General features: G+C 35.2%; 2 pseudogenes; both read left to right on the top strand.

The window, feature by feature from the left end:
• The window catches only part of LOC149264237 (myosin-12-like), a 29,576-nt pseudogene extending 28,485 nt beyond the window's left edge, over positions 1-1,091 (top strand).
• Positions 1,092-1,874: 783 nt separating this feature from the next.
• On the top strand, positions 1,875-11,455 carry LOC149264236 (myosin-12-like; annotated as a pseudogene).
• Positions 11,456-15,680: the final 4,225 nt, after the last annotated feature.

Raw genomic sequence — 15,680 nt, 5'->3', positions numbered from 1 at the left:
TCTATTACGGTCTAATGGAACAACATCTTATTGAAATACATACACAGGGAATATATTGATTGTTGTCAATCCTTTCTGAAGACTTACACACTTGTATAATGCCCACATGATGGAACAATATAAGGGAGCTGCTTTTGGAGAGCTAAGCCCACATATTTTTGCAGTGGTAGATGCCTATTACAACTACTATCATGGATTTTGTACTATTTGAATTTGTTCATTTTGCTAGAAATAATACACCTAGAGAGTATATTTAATGAATATATTCTTGCTTTGCATAGAAGATGAAATGTATTTGAGCTATTGGTTAGAGGGTACTATTTCCTATTAGTAATCAATACATGAAAATGATACTGTGGGTTCTAAATCTAAATGTGGATATGCTTTCCACCTGGAAATGGGAAAGCTAAGCCTGAACCTCCCTTAGGGAGGCCACCCTTACAGTAATTCTAATGGTTTGCATGTATGGCCACGGTCATGGAGGGGAAGAGCCAATCAATCATAGTCAGCAGAGAAAGTGGAGTAGGAAAAATAGAAACAATGAAAATTCTTATGCATTACCTTGCATTAATGGGTGCTCAATCAAGAACAAAGGGAAGAACAATGGAGCAAAAAGTCCTGGAAGTAAGAAACAACTAAATTCTTTGTCATACATATGGTTGTGGATAAATTCTATACAAATTATAGTGTCCTTGCTGTTGTATTACTAAAATAATGTCTACTAGTTATGTCTTCAGTCAAATTCTATTCTTGAGGCTTTTGGTAATTCAAAATACGTCAAAACAACAATTCCAGGTGCTTCATAAAAGCGTAACTATGATTTATTTTGTAACTATAAAACTAAACTAAGCTCAAAAAAATGGACTGGGGGATGCAAGTGAAACATATGGTGCTTCTGTTTCTCATCTGATAGAAGATCTTTTGTGATGTAGTCATTTTGGAAACTTTGTTGAGCTCTAGTTCGAAAAAATGGAAAGATATCAAAAGTTGTTCTGAGGATGTACCTTCTAGAAAGGTCTCGTGTTTTCCATGTCTCTGATCCATAGAGAAATTATCATTGTTTCTACATTCTTTTTTTCGCACCACGATAGGTACATCCATTCATTATGCCTAACAAATGTCAAGGGGAATTCTAACAAAACTGATGATGCTCATTTTAATGGAATATTTTCTTTTTGAATTGGTAGATAATAATCTGCAAGACTTTCATGTTAGCAATCTCATATTCATGAATCTTACCAATGTGGTTCCTTATTTTTAGGATGTTTCTAAATAAAAGTTGGGATATCCTAGTACATTTCATTATGTTAATCAAACTAACTGCATTATAGATGATTCTAAAGAGTATCTTGAGACAATAAATGTCATGGATGTGGTTGGAATTAGTCCAGAAGAATAGGTATTCTTTGCCAATGTAGTCATCTATGCCTTAGGAAAATTTATGTCCACAACAATAGCAGTTCGTTCATAAATCCAATAGATATTATGCAATAGCATAATCATGCCATGTATTCAAATATATAGAAAGTGACAATTTGAATGATTGGATTTCTAGGAAGCAATTTCGAGTAGTAGCAGCAATTCTCCATCTTGGTAATGTTGCTTTTGTCAAAGGGAATGAACCAAACTCTTCTAAACTAAAAGATGATAAAGCTATTTTCCATCAAATAGCAGTTGAACTTTTCATGTAAGCTACAAATGTATCACACATAAAAAATTATTGGTTTTTCATGTTTATACGTTCTTTATAGGTGAACTGTATCACTTTGTTTTAACATAAAACACATTAAATTCTATCTTAAGTGTGATTTCAAGGGCCTTGAAGACTCTCTTTGTAAACATGTCATTGTTACATGTGATGGAAACATAATAATATTGCTTCAACTCTCAACCAAGATTCTTTGGAAAAAACAATATATTCATGGTTATTTGATTGGTGAAAATTAGTTGCAAAAGTTTTAACTAGGATATTTTATTTTTTATTAGCAAATCAAGTGTTGCTTTAGTTTCTATGGTAACATCTCCTAATCCATAATATTTACAAGCTGGTAAATAAAATCAATATTTCAATTGGTTAGGATCCAAATTCAACACATTTGATTGGAGTTCTTGATAGTAATGGATTTGAATGTTTCAAGGTCAACATGTATATTTCCTTCATTTGCAACTTGTAGGAGTAACTTTAAAAAAGGTTAGAGGCTATTTGACTCAACTAATTTGTTTGAAAGTTTGAGAGAACAATAGATATATTTCTGAAGGTATATGGGAGTTCTTAAATGTTGATCCAAAACTATGGCTCTTGGGTCTTAGAATTCAAGTTTCAACACGAGTTGATAGTTTATGGAGATTTGTTATTTTTCATAAATGAAAAAAATTACTGGGAAGAGTACATGGAAAGTGTCATATATTTCCATTTCCTTACTTGGTTCCTGAATACTAATTTACAACCATAAAAAATTCAGAGTGTTTATTTGCAAATATAATCAATGTTCTCATTAACATTTGCAAATTATTTTGGGGAAAAGATCCTGTTGAATAAATTATAAAATGCAAAAAGATTGAACTTGCAATTCTTGAGGTCAGTATTCCTTATAATTTATTTTATTTCATGTCAATTTTGAGAAAATATGTAGTAATCTTACAAATGAGAAGCTACAACAACATTTCAATAAGGTTTTGAAACACTCTTATATGATTGAACTATGTTGGGAATGAATCTAATTTATTTTTTCTTCTGTCCATGTTTATAGTGGACAGTATCCAACCCCCTACAATTCAATGATGTTTCATTTTTGTTGGCACAATCAGTGCATGTGATGCAACATGTATTTAAGATGGAATAGAAAAAATATATAAGGAAAGGTATCAAATGGAGTAACATATACTTTGTGGATAATCGAGACATGTTGGATCTTATAGAGAAGGTTTCCATTGTTTCTCCTTTATGTTATATTCTTTGATATTATTCTAAAATTGAATTGCCAAAATCAAATTGTCTTTATAAATGCTCTGCATTAAAAGAAGCAACACAAAGTTTATATATTGACTGTGACAGTGGGTCCTTGAGATACAAAGTCAAGGGAAATGTTCTTTTATAGTGAAACAAGGAAATTTTGATGTATCTTCTAATCTTCTTTCAAGATTTTATGTTATATTATTTAAAAATCGAAGTGGATATCTACCTTGAATGACATAATAAATGGGATTTGTGCATGGTTTTGCAGAAACCTTGGGAAATCATTGCACTTTTGGATGAAGCTTGGTATGATTACATTATCTGTCTTTGATCTTTTGATCCCACCTATTACAGATCCATTTGGGCACATCAACTCTGACTTACAGATCAGTACTATTAGGGCCCATCAAACCATAATTCATTTGTTACATGCCCTAATGAAGTCAACCATCAGAATGCCTCCTTCCCAAGAGATTCCATGGCTGAAATCATCCAAAAATTGCCTCTAAGAAGATCAGCACAGGTAGGCCTTTATTAGGGTGCACTGCAGTGCAATCCAGTACACTTCCAGGGTGCATTGCAGTGCATTTGAGCCCTCTTTGGCCTACGCTGGGCGAATTTGAGTGAAATATGCATTAGGGTTTGGAATATTCTTATTCATAGGATGCCTCTAGAAGTTTCCCAAGGCTATCCACTCCTTTGGGCTCAAAATTGGATGAGGGAGGAAGTTAAGGAACATCAATCCATTTATCCCTTCCTCCATGGAACTAAATCCTAAGTTTGGGAGGGCATTCATTGTCACCATTTATGGCATAACTTCCTTCATTCACCTATAAAAAGACCACTCATATAAGTGATCAAGGGCTGGAAATCATTGAATTATAGGGAGATGTTGTTAGTATGAGACTTGAGTTGGTTTCAAGTACTGTAATGATGTCAAAATGTCTTTCTTGTTATGAGGAGAGGATGGGATTGAACTGGAGGACTGGAGGAATGGCACTGAATCAAGCAAATTGGGTTGTAACTCTTCCTTTTACTAATAAAGCGTTCAAAGCTTTTTCCATATGTTTGTATTGTTTATTGATGCTTTCATTTGTGTATTATGTACTTGATTCCATTTTATCTTTAGTCAATAGATCATTATCATATGCTTTGATCAATTTTTGTCTTCGGTCTGTGTGCAGGTACTTTTCAAGCAGATTAAGTACGAGAAGGAGCAACAGAATTGGTCAAGGGAGATAAGGAGTAAGTGAAAGCTTCAGGTAGGCTTCTTTACTGTCTTATTTAATCTATTGGTTATAGAAAAAGTAGAGAATTCTTTGCACTGTTGTTCTAGACTTAGCTACTAGTCTAGGGGTTTAGGCATTTATCCAAAGACACTAAAACTTCCCAAAAAAATTGGCAACTCCGCTAGGGATCGATTATTCATCTTAGTAGCTTATCAGCCTCTTAAGACATTTTTACATATTGTACTTGTGGTCGTTGATTGAATTTCAGTCTTATTTCATTGAAAATTGAGTCAAAACTGTGTCAAATTGCCTTCAAAAATGGCTTACTGTCACCAGCGCAGCCCAGTGAAGGACACAGTGCACTATAATGCACTTCTTGCATAGAGCCAATGCACTGAAGCACATTGTCTCTCACTGCAGCCTACACTGATCCCTTGAGGGTCAGTTTCCCATCTAGGAGCTGAAGTTTTTTGCCAATTTTCTCCTATTTGAATGATTTGTTGAATGTCAATGATGTCTTGTCTCTGAAAATAGTTTTTCATCTCCTTAGCTGGCCCTACTTAGACTAGGATTGATAAATGTTTCTTATGTATTTACTTTGTCATTTTCAATCTATAGTCAAAAGTTAGTTTTTTGGTCGATTGATCTTTGTTGAAAGAAAGTGTCGTAAAATCGTCTTTTCCTTCGAAAATTGAATTGTTGTAAAGTCTTCATTCATGAAAGATCGATTGATTGATGTGTGCATATGATTAGTATTTTCGTTGAAAGTGTCGTAATTCCTTATTTATTTGAAAACGAAAGTGTCATAAAGTCTTCCTTTCCTTGAAAAGAAATTGTGGCAAATTTGTCATTTTTATGAAAAGAGTTTATTGATCGATTGTGCATTAGTTTTCCTTTTTATTCATTCACATTAAGGGAAATCGAAAAGAAATACATGCATGTTGCATTTAAAAAGTTTGTGTGTGCTGATAGGAATAGTGTAGGGAAATTGCATTAGATGTGCTCTTTTCTCTTTGTCAAAGATCTGATTACTCTATCCCTACTAGCTAAGGATTTTCATTGTTAAATTGAATGGAAAGAATGCTTATCATATTAGTTTCATTTTAGGAATTGCAAACATACATCACGTGGTGAACCTTGAAAGGAAAATTCTAAAGAAGATCAACTTAAATTTTTTCTAAATTTACCTAGTTGAGCATTGTCACCTAACCAAAAACATTTAGAGGTCTAGGCTAGAGATGTGTTCCGGCATCGTAAAAAAAAGTAGCTATCATTAACTTCTCTGCAATACATCCCGAGTGTGATACCTCATTCAATGTACGTGAGTATATTGTAGCTCGTCCACTTACCTTTGGGTATATAGGGCGGTGTTACAGTACGTAAAGTATATGGGAATGCTCTCACTGTGTGGTTTTACATTAGACAACACTTATACGGATTGGTCCTCCATGTACTTTTGGGTATATATGGGAGGACAACACTAGGTTTCTATCCATCCTTAGGTAACCGAGTCGGCCACCTTATACACTATGATACACCAAACACAACATTCGAGGATATTGCCTGCCTGTACTTCTTGGTTCGCCAGGAGATATTCTGCAGTTCACAGTTCCCTGGTAAAACTTTTCCCTAGATTATCCCTCTTTTGTTTTGTTATTTTACTTTGATTAAAATAAATTAATTGACGGTGGATAACATCCTCCACGCTCACTCCTTAGTTGATCTTAGGTTGAAACATATGGCGACAAATCCAGAGTCCATCGATCAAGGAATTCATTTTGATGGGAATCCTAGTCCTTTTCCTTCTTTCAGAAATATTGGTGCTCCTTACATGGCTACATTATACCTACCGGGACTTACCATTGGTTTTCCAGTATGGTTGTTTTCAACCTCCTTTGTTCAAAATTTCGTGATTTCTCCACAATCAAGTACACCTCCAACTGGACAAAATCAACCTCCAGTTGATCCTAAAGTTGACCCTTTTCCTTCTTCCTCGATTGTTTCTTCCTCCCCTTCTTCCTCTTCGCCTGGTGAAAGTATTGGTACTAGTAACTAGGTGGCTAAGAAGAAGAAATGGAAGAAGAAGAAGAAGAAGCAAATTCAGCAGAGGGGCAACCAAGCAACCATTTCTTTGAATGCAACATCTAATGAGCAATCGTCCATCAAGCCACACAAAGTTTGATATCCATGCAAACTTTGTTCAGGAGACCATCTTCTTCAAAATTGTCCTGATATTCCTCAGATATTAGAAGAATGGTCTTCTCGTTCACATCATCCTTTGTCATCAACCTCTGGAGATCATGTTGGTGACACACCATCAACTAGTGGTAATAAAGTTCATGGAAACAAGGGTAAAGTTAAGTTTCCTTATAGGTTATGTGAAGGGAATCACCCCATTCACCTTTGTCCCTATCTGGATGAAGCCAAAAAAGTGTTGGATAACCATCCTACTTCACCGCAATGACTTCCATCTGGTTACAGGAAATTATCCCTAAATGCTTCACTAGTAGATGAATCGACTGACCAAAATCGATCGTCAGTCAAACACACTCTCTCTGAAATTGAATCCTATGATTCTATACCCTACCCAAAACAACAGGTCGAGGTAACATTTGACCCGATTTTACCTTCGTAAATCATACCTTTCCCGAAGAGAGTGAATATGATACCACTCAGGTTCTTTTTGTTTCTTCAGATTCTAATGAGCTTGGGGGAAATCCTCCTGTTCCATCAAGACAAGAGGAAAATCCTCCCACTCTCGTAATTCAAGGGGTTAATTCTCCCATTTCTATGGTACCCCCTCCAAGTAGTCTAGTCACTTCCTTTAATTGGAATCTACTGGCAGGATTCCATCTTCCTTCTTATGTGCCTTTCTAGATCATAGTACAGGTTCGTAATATGATTATATATGGCACTATTATATATGAAGGTGCATCTATGAGTATCCTTTCCTCAACTGCTTAGCAAGTGCTCGGTTCACCACCACTTGTGCCAGTTACCCAGAATCTGTTATCTTTTAATAGAGGAACCATTCAACCATTAGGGATCTTCCCTAAGTTGCCTATTACTTTGGGAGGAAAAATCGTTTATCTAACGTGATGGTAGTCCTAGGCCCTTTAGATTATAATTTACTTCTTGGGCATGACTATGTTTATGACATGGGAGCTATTGTTTCAACACTCTTTCGAGTGATTTGTTTCCCACATGAAGGAAAAATTGTCACCATTGACCAGCTTTCATTTCCCAGTCCAAATATGGCTTCCAGTCAACCATCTTCCCTAATTGGTCCTTTTGTACCAATGGTATCATCCCCACCATAGGTTAATTATGTGGCAACCTGTTCCATACCTACATCAACCAACGATCAATTCAGTGATGTTGTACATCATGTATTGGGGGCATTAGAACCAGATCTCTCCTTCATGACCACCTATGGGTTGTGATCGAATGAATTCGAGGATAGTTCTTTTACTGTGTGAACCTCGATAAAAAATGAAAAAGGTCCATGAGGACAATTCCTTGTCTTGTGTCAACCTCATTAAAAAATGAAACAAAGGGAATGAGGATAGCTCTTTTACTGTGTCAACCTTGTTAAAAAATGAAACAGGTCCTGGAGGATAGTTCCTTGTCTTGTGTAAACCTCGTTAAAAAATGAAACAAGGAATCTGAGAAAAGTTCCTTGTCTTGTGTCAAGCTCATTAAAAAATGAAACAAGGTCCCCTAGACCAAAGTTCCAAGTCGAGTCTTTAAGTAGATCTCGTAAAATCCCAGTCGAATCTTTCACTTGATCTCATAAAAGACCCTTCATCCCATCCACCTGATAGCCACGAGTAGTCTACTTAGGTGAATATAATGAAGCTTTGGGGGCATGCACCTAATGGTAAAGTTAACTTTTCCTGTATCTTATGTGAAGGGAATCACCCCATTCACCTTTGTCCCTATCTGGACGAAGGCAAAAAGGTGTTGGATAACCATCCTGCTTCACCACAGCGACTTCCATCTGGTTACAAGAGACTCTCCCCTTCATCATGTTGGGGGCATGTAAACCGATCTCAAGCATAGTTCTTCGTTTCAAGCTTGTGTAAAAATGAAACTGAATTCAAGCATAGTTTTTCGTTTCAAGCTTGTGTAAAAATGAAACTCAATCCAAGCATAGTTCCCTATGGTTTAAGCTTGTGTAAAAATGAACCCATTTCCTTTTTTAACCCTCGTGATTTCCATTCTATCAACCTTTTTTGACTTTCACTTGGTTGTTTTACCTTTTTTAACTTTCACTTGGTTGTTTTACCTTTTTTGAGGAATAGTTGCAATGAGTGGTCCTATTAGCCAACATCTTCACATAAATCAACATGTTTTGAGAAGTTCCAACATCACCGGAACTAGTTGCTACCCTAGACACCATTCATTCCTCAAAGTGGAGTCCTTTTTAAGCTCTTTTCAAACTCTCTAAACATGAAAATATTGTCGAGCGCTTGTCCTTTCCAGCTCGTTAACGGATTGGAATTGATATCTCTCTTGTATTATTTTACGCTTTTTTGGACTTGAGAGATTAATTTACGAAAAGGAACTTGTGGAGTTTTCATTTTGTACCTTTTCAAACTCTCTAAACATGAAAAGGACCAAGTTATCTTTGTTGTTAAACTCATTAAAAACATCAAATAGCGACAAACTTTTCCATCTAGACAAAGATCGAGTTTCACCTTCGCTAGTCTCGTTAAAGCATCAAATAGCGATGGATTCACCCGAGCTTGATAAAAATAAATAGGTACTAGTTAGCAATGACTGGGGAAAATGGGAAAAGGGGGAGAACACTTTATGGTAGCAAGTAGCTCTTGAACATGACACTTTCACCTCATCACCGTGACTATGTGGGTTGGGTCATTTAGCTTGATGGTTATCACATAGTTGGTGTATCATACCATCCATTACTTTGTTTTGGGTCAATTCTACCAATTCATTTTAGTGTCACCAACATGTTTAAGAGAAATCATTTAGTTCAAACTTCATCCTTTGCAATATCGTAAACCTTCATTTTCATGACCACCATTCTTGAACCTTCTGTCGTCAATCAATTTTCATCTCCAAAATCATTTACCTTATTTCATTTGTTAATGTGGGATACATCAAGGCCCTCCTGCGACGAGTCATTGGTCATTATCATTATTGGTGATTCCTCTCACGTTTGTTAACGGCTTACACCATTGGCTGGTAATTGGACGATGTCTTCCCATGTTTGACTTCAGATCATCTATTCACATGGTTAGACTTGTACTTGAGCGAAATATTGAATGAGATTGAAGACCCTGGATCTAGTTTCATCCATCCAGGCTATGATATTTTCAAGAGTACTAAATCAAATGTACAATGGCCTTACATCATGGTAATACATTCATGGGTCTATATCTATAGATGACTATATTTGTACATGTAATGAAAGTTTATAGGTTGTGCATAGGTATGCCTTCCCTCAGCAAGTTCATGAGAAAAACTCAAATTATCATGATATATGTATTGTAATTGATGCAGGTCACCTTCCACTTTGAAACCTCCTCTCCACATAGTAAATTATTTCGGTGGACATACATATTTACGACTTCATACTTTAGGGGGCAACTGTTACAGATCCATTTGGGCACATCAACCCCGACTTACAAATCAGTACTATTAGGGCCCATCAAACCCTAATTCAATTCTTACATGCCCTAATGAATTCAACCATCAGAATGCCTCCTTCCCAAGAGATTCCATGACTGAAATCATCCAAAAACTTCCTCTAATATGATCAGTGCAGGCAGGCCTTTATTAGGGTGCACTGCAGTGCAACCTAGTACACTTTTAGGGTGCATTGCAGCACACTTGAGCCCTCTTTGGCCTCCGCTAGGCGAATTTGAGTGAAATATGCATTGGGGTTTGGAATATTCTTATCCATTGGATTCCTCTAGAAGTTTCCCAAACTTAGGATATAGTTCCATGGAGGAAGGGATAAAGGGATTGATTTTCCTTAACTTCCTCCCTCATCCAATTTCGAGCCCAAAGGAGTGGATAGCATGTCACCATTTATGGCATAACTTCCTTCATTCACCTATAAAAATACCACTTATCTAAGTGATCAGGGGTTGGAAATCATTGAATTATAGGGAGATGTTGTTAGTATGAGAGTTGAGTTGGTTTCAAGTATTGTAATAATGTTAAAATGTTTTGCCTGTTATGAGGAGAGGATGGGATTGAACTAGAGGAGTGGCACTGAATCAAGAAAATTGGGTTGTAACTCTTCCTTTTATTAATAAAGCGTTCAAATCTTTTTCCATATGTTTGTATTGTTTATTGATGCTTTCATATGTGTATTATGTACTTGATTCCATTTTATGTTTAGTCAATAGATCATTATCATATTCTTTGATCGGTTTTTGTCTTATGTCTGTGTGTAGGTACTTTTCAAGCGGATTAAGTACGGGAAGGAGCGACAAAATTGGTCAAGGGATATAAGGAGTAAGTGAAAGCTTCAGGTAGGATTCTTTATTGTCTTATTTAATCTATTGGTTATAGAAAAAGTAGAGAATGCTTTGCACTATTGTTCTAGACTTAGCTACTTGTCTAGGGGTTTGGGCATTTATCCAAAGACACTAAAACATCCCAAAACACCACTTAAGAAGAATTTATTTCATTAATTCTTTGTTGCAATTGTGACCACTTATTTATTCATTTGGAGTGGATTTTAAATAGTGGATGCAATTCAACTGTCATATATGTCAAGATGAAGCATTCCATAGCAACAACTTTGGTATTGCAATTATACTAGTCTTCTTGAATGTGGTATAAATAAGATAATGTGGCAATTAATTTTCTATATTGCTTGATTGTGCAATACATTCCCAAAATTGACACATGAAATATTCGCTCAAAATATGTACCAAACCTACAAAAACCACAAACATTTTTCCAAGCCAAAACTAGCTTGTACTGAATTCACAATTAATCACTATCTTGGTGATGTAATGGTTTGATTTTTTTGGCCAAGTTAGATGACTTAGGCAGTGCTTTTAGGATCTTGTAAATGCTCTTACTTTGAATTTTATCTACTATGTAGGTTACTTACATGGCGGATTTGTTCCTTGATAAGAACAAGGACTTTGTTATTCCATAGCATCGAGATTTGTTGAATGCTTCACGATTTCCGTTTGTTGCATATTGTTTTCTTCCTCTACCAAAAGGAATATTCAAATCATACAAATTATCCTCTATTAGCACACATTTTAAGGTAATGGCATGATGATCTAGGTTTTTTACTTTTTTTTTTGAAAAGTAGGCATCTTATATTATGCCAAAAATTTAAAATAGTAAAATTGCATCAAAAATAACATCCAGGATCATATCATCTCTCAAATCAAGTGAAAAGTGCCAACATGTCAGTATTAGCACCAATCTATAGAAAAAAATAGATATTTTCTATAATGTTTCATCCTAACTAAAATTTGTGCAACTAAATCCAGATTACAAGTGGCCCTACATCTTTTTCTCTGGAGAATTCTTATCAGATTGATTGTGTTTTTTAATTATTCCATCATGTTTGTTCATCCACATATCTCTCAAAATATCTACTTTCCAAATAAGATTCCCAACAAAAAGGCTTCCATATTTTGAAAAGTCGATCATCATATACTATAGTTCCCTTTTCCCTCTACACCCCACAAAGACGTACCCAATTGTCTACTCCTTTAGACATATTTCACTATAGCCATTAGTTAGTCCAGTCCTAAGAAAAGTAGCCTTAACTGTTGGACCTCGTTTATTTACCATCCATCCTGAATTTCAAGATTTGAAAGACACTCTTGTTTTCTCTTTTGCATGACACCACTAGAATGGCATATCATACATTGTTGGACAAGAGAACCTATCTTTCCAGCCTTCATTCATGTTGAGGATGAATGAAGGTCCAATTTTAAACACTCCATTTGGTGCCACCTGAATTATATTCCAACTGATCATGTCATTAGAATAAAAAACATACTTAACTAAATAAATGTGAAACATAGTATGAGCTCTATTATTATTAGGCAATGCTAATCTATATGCAATTAGCATATCTTCTCAAGAATATTAAATGGACCAAAAAATATCAGAGCTAGCTTGGAAAGATTCCCCAATATAAATGAACTCTTCTTAGGTTTCACCCTAATAATTACATGATCATCAATTTTCAATGCGTTGTGATTTCTACTCAAATCTTCTTAGATTTTTTGCTTATATTTGGTTGCCTTCAAATTTTTCTTATTTCAAGAAACAATTTTTTCCATCTCCTTGAGTAACGTTGGCCTGAGTAAGATTATCTCCACTATATTATCTCAATGCACTTGTAGAATCTCATTTTTTCCATGCAAATCTTTAAATAGATGCATCCTAAATCATGCATGATCTTATTGTTGTATGAAAGTTCCAACAAGTGCAGATAACATCCCCATGTGGATGACTTATTCATCACATACATTTGTGGCATGTCCTCAACAACATAATCAACCCTTTCACTCTTCCCCACTATTTTGGATGATACAATGTGTTGAATTTCACTTACATTCTAATGTTTGGAACAAACCTTTGTAAAATTTTGAGTCAAACTTCATGTCTCTATCTGACACGATTACTTTTGTCTTTCCATGTAATTTTACTATATCTCTCATAAATTTCCCTACCATATCAAGAACTTTATGGGTAGAGTACACCAAAAAAAAATATTTCTTCATCAGATTAACCCTCAAATCAATGATGAAATCATGTTGCTTTTTATTTTTGCGTAATCCTATGATGAATTCCATGGTTACCACATCTCATTTCCTCCAAAATTAGTGAACAATGTAACGAAATCTTATTCTATGGAACTCGGGGAACTTGGATACATACTCTTCTTAACCAAGAATATTGTTTTCTCACACCAGCAATGAATTTCTGATAGCCCATATGCCCAACATATGAAACATTGTGCATTTCATCTTGTTATTAGCTTCCTCCATCCTATGGAATTGAAAACATATTAGTTTTTTTTCATAATGATGTAGCTCTTCAACACGCTACAAAACCCTTTTTTCCTATTTTTTCTTGAAATCCCTCTTAAGTCTCGACATGCCCAATGCTTAACTAGAAGTTTTACTTTTCGTATGGCCAAATAACCTTGCTTTCAAACCCCGAACATATTTCCTCATTTTTGTGCTTGTTCATTTCTTACAAATCCCCACCATATCTTCTTGACGTTGTCCATTCAAGTATAATATGATGAATGCATATTAATTAACACATATTTTCCACCATTGTCATCCTACCAGAGTTAATATAACACAGACTTGAAACGCACGATTTAATATAGAAACACCCACAATATGCTATGTATTTCAAATTTTAGATAATTACATAGGCAGGTTGATATTTCATAGGCCCAAGGGAGACCCTGAGCACCATATTTTTATATCTCCCCCCTAAACAAAATATCCCCTTAAGACAAAAATTGGCTGCAACTAAAAACATCTTCATTTGATTACATATGTCCCTAATTCTAGAATCTAGATGCCACTTCAAACCATTAACTAATTACATATGTCCTCTAGGGACACTTCATATAACCAACATATTCCTATGGCTAGAAAAGGAAAAATTTTGTGGGATACTCTTGCATCACAAACATAGGTTCATTTTCAACGATCCGATATCCTTCCTACTTGTGGTGCACTTTTTTTTCCATTTTTGCAACTCCTTCACTTGAAGGTGGTATTCAATGTTCATAAAAGTTTCCATCACATCTCACATCAAATTAAAAGATGTTAATGAAAACTAAATGCCTCCTTTTGTTGAGTGCATCCACATCATTTTTCTCCGTTCCTTACTGTGCTTGATCTCAAAACCATATTCAAAAAGGAATTTTATTTGATCACCTTTACTTGATTTGCCACGTTTATACTTACATTTACTAGTTTTCCATATAGCTCATTCTCTCTTGGCATACTTATACTTGATTTTCCACATAACTTATGCTCTTTTGGCATACCCATACTTGCTTGTCCACTTCTAATACAACTCACAAGTGTTTTGCATGTTCTTCTTCTAATTTGGAATAAACTGAAATATCATCTAGATAGACAAGTATTTGTCAAGGTTTTTGCTAAACACATTGTTTATCATGCACATTAATGTATTTGGCACATTAATGAACCCATTTAACACCACCACAAATAATAATGCCCATAATGAGTTTTGAACATTGTCTTGAATAATTCTTTGTCTTTAATTCATACTAGATTTAAATCTATCTTGGGTAAGATTTTTGTACTTGTCATTTGGTCAAACAAGTCATCGACCCCTGGAAATAGGTACTTTCTCCTTTATCATGGTTCTATTTAATTAGTTTTAATAAATACAAAATTGTGTCCTTTTTCACAAAAACTTTGCCTCCCTACAAAGAAACTCTTGGACTCACATAGCCTTTGTAATTCTTGCATTTACATTTTTAGCTCCAAAAGGTTTGGCATGCTCATTTGATACACAAACTTAGATGTTGGCTCAACTCCTAGAAATAGAATCCATGGAAAACATCACTTTCCTCTTAGGAGGAAGTATGGGGAATTCCTCTAGAACTACATCTTTGAATTCCTGTAAAACTAGAAATTCTTCCATCTGAGGCCCTTTATCCTTAGACTTTATCACATGTTGCAAATATTTGACATCCTTTTCTAAAACACTTCTTCATCTACAAAACTAAAATCTACCTTATAGATATATTCCTCAATATGCTTTGCACCATTCTCACTTTCTTCTCGAGATTGAAATAACCATACTTCTTGTTTTAGCAATCGATTTTGTTTGAACACAACTCTAACCAATCCATCTCAGTAAATATATTCATGATAATCCTAGTAATAATGCACGTGAGTCTGCATGGATGAATACTTTGTTCATGTCCAAAGGACAACCCTTCACTACCATGACTTCTTGTGCTTAACTCTTAAGACAACTTTAAATCACTTTAATAGCAATGTAGCTATGGTCAGCCCCAAGGTCAATTAAAATAGAAATAGTATGGTTTGCAATGTTACCTTGGATCTCAATCATCATGGACCGGTGATCCAACTGTTGGTGCTCTAGAACTGTACAAATACTAGGTTTGTGTGTCACACCATCCATTGTAGCTGATCTTTGCACATTACTGAACACTCTAGCATTTCCTTGCCATCTTGAGAATCTATCATAGTGACCTTCTCTACACACAAAGCATTCCAATCTCTACCAAAGTCATTGAATTTCATCTAGTTGTCTCAGTAGTGTATGTTCTTGAGATGGTTGATTTTCTTGTGAAACATGTTGAGTTTTTTGGAATAAAGGAAGCTTAAATCCCTGCTTCTTGTTTTATTTCTTTCCTTATTCCTATCCTTTTACTTATGAATTAATCACTTATCCTTCATTTTGTATTCACTAAGCTTGGATTTCCTCGCAACCACTTCCAATTTTTTTGCCTC

Source organism: Pinus tabuliformis, chromosome 6 (assembly GCF_031772625.1).
Source record: "Pinus tabuliformis cultivar Carrire ecotype Pingquan chromosome 6, CPIR1, whole genome shotgun sequence".
NCBI lineage: Eukaryota > Viridiplantae > Streptophyta > Pinopsida > Pinales > Pinaceae > Pinus > Pinus tabuliformis.
Note: the sequence above shows the minus strand (reverse complement) of the source record. Positions and strands in the feature narration are given on the sequence as shown.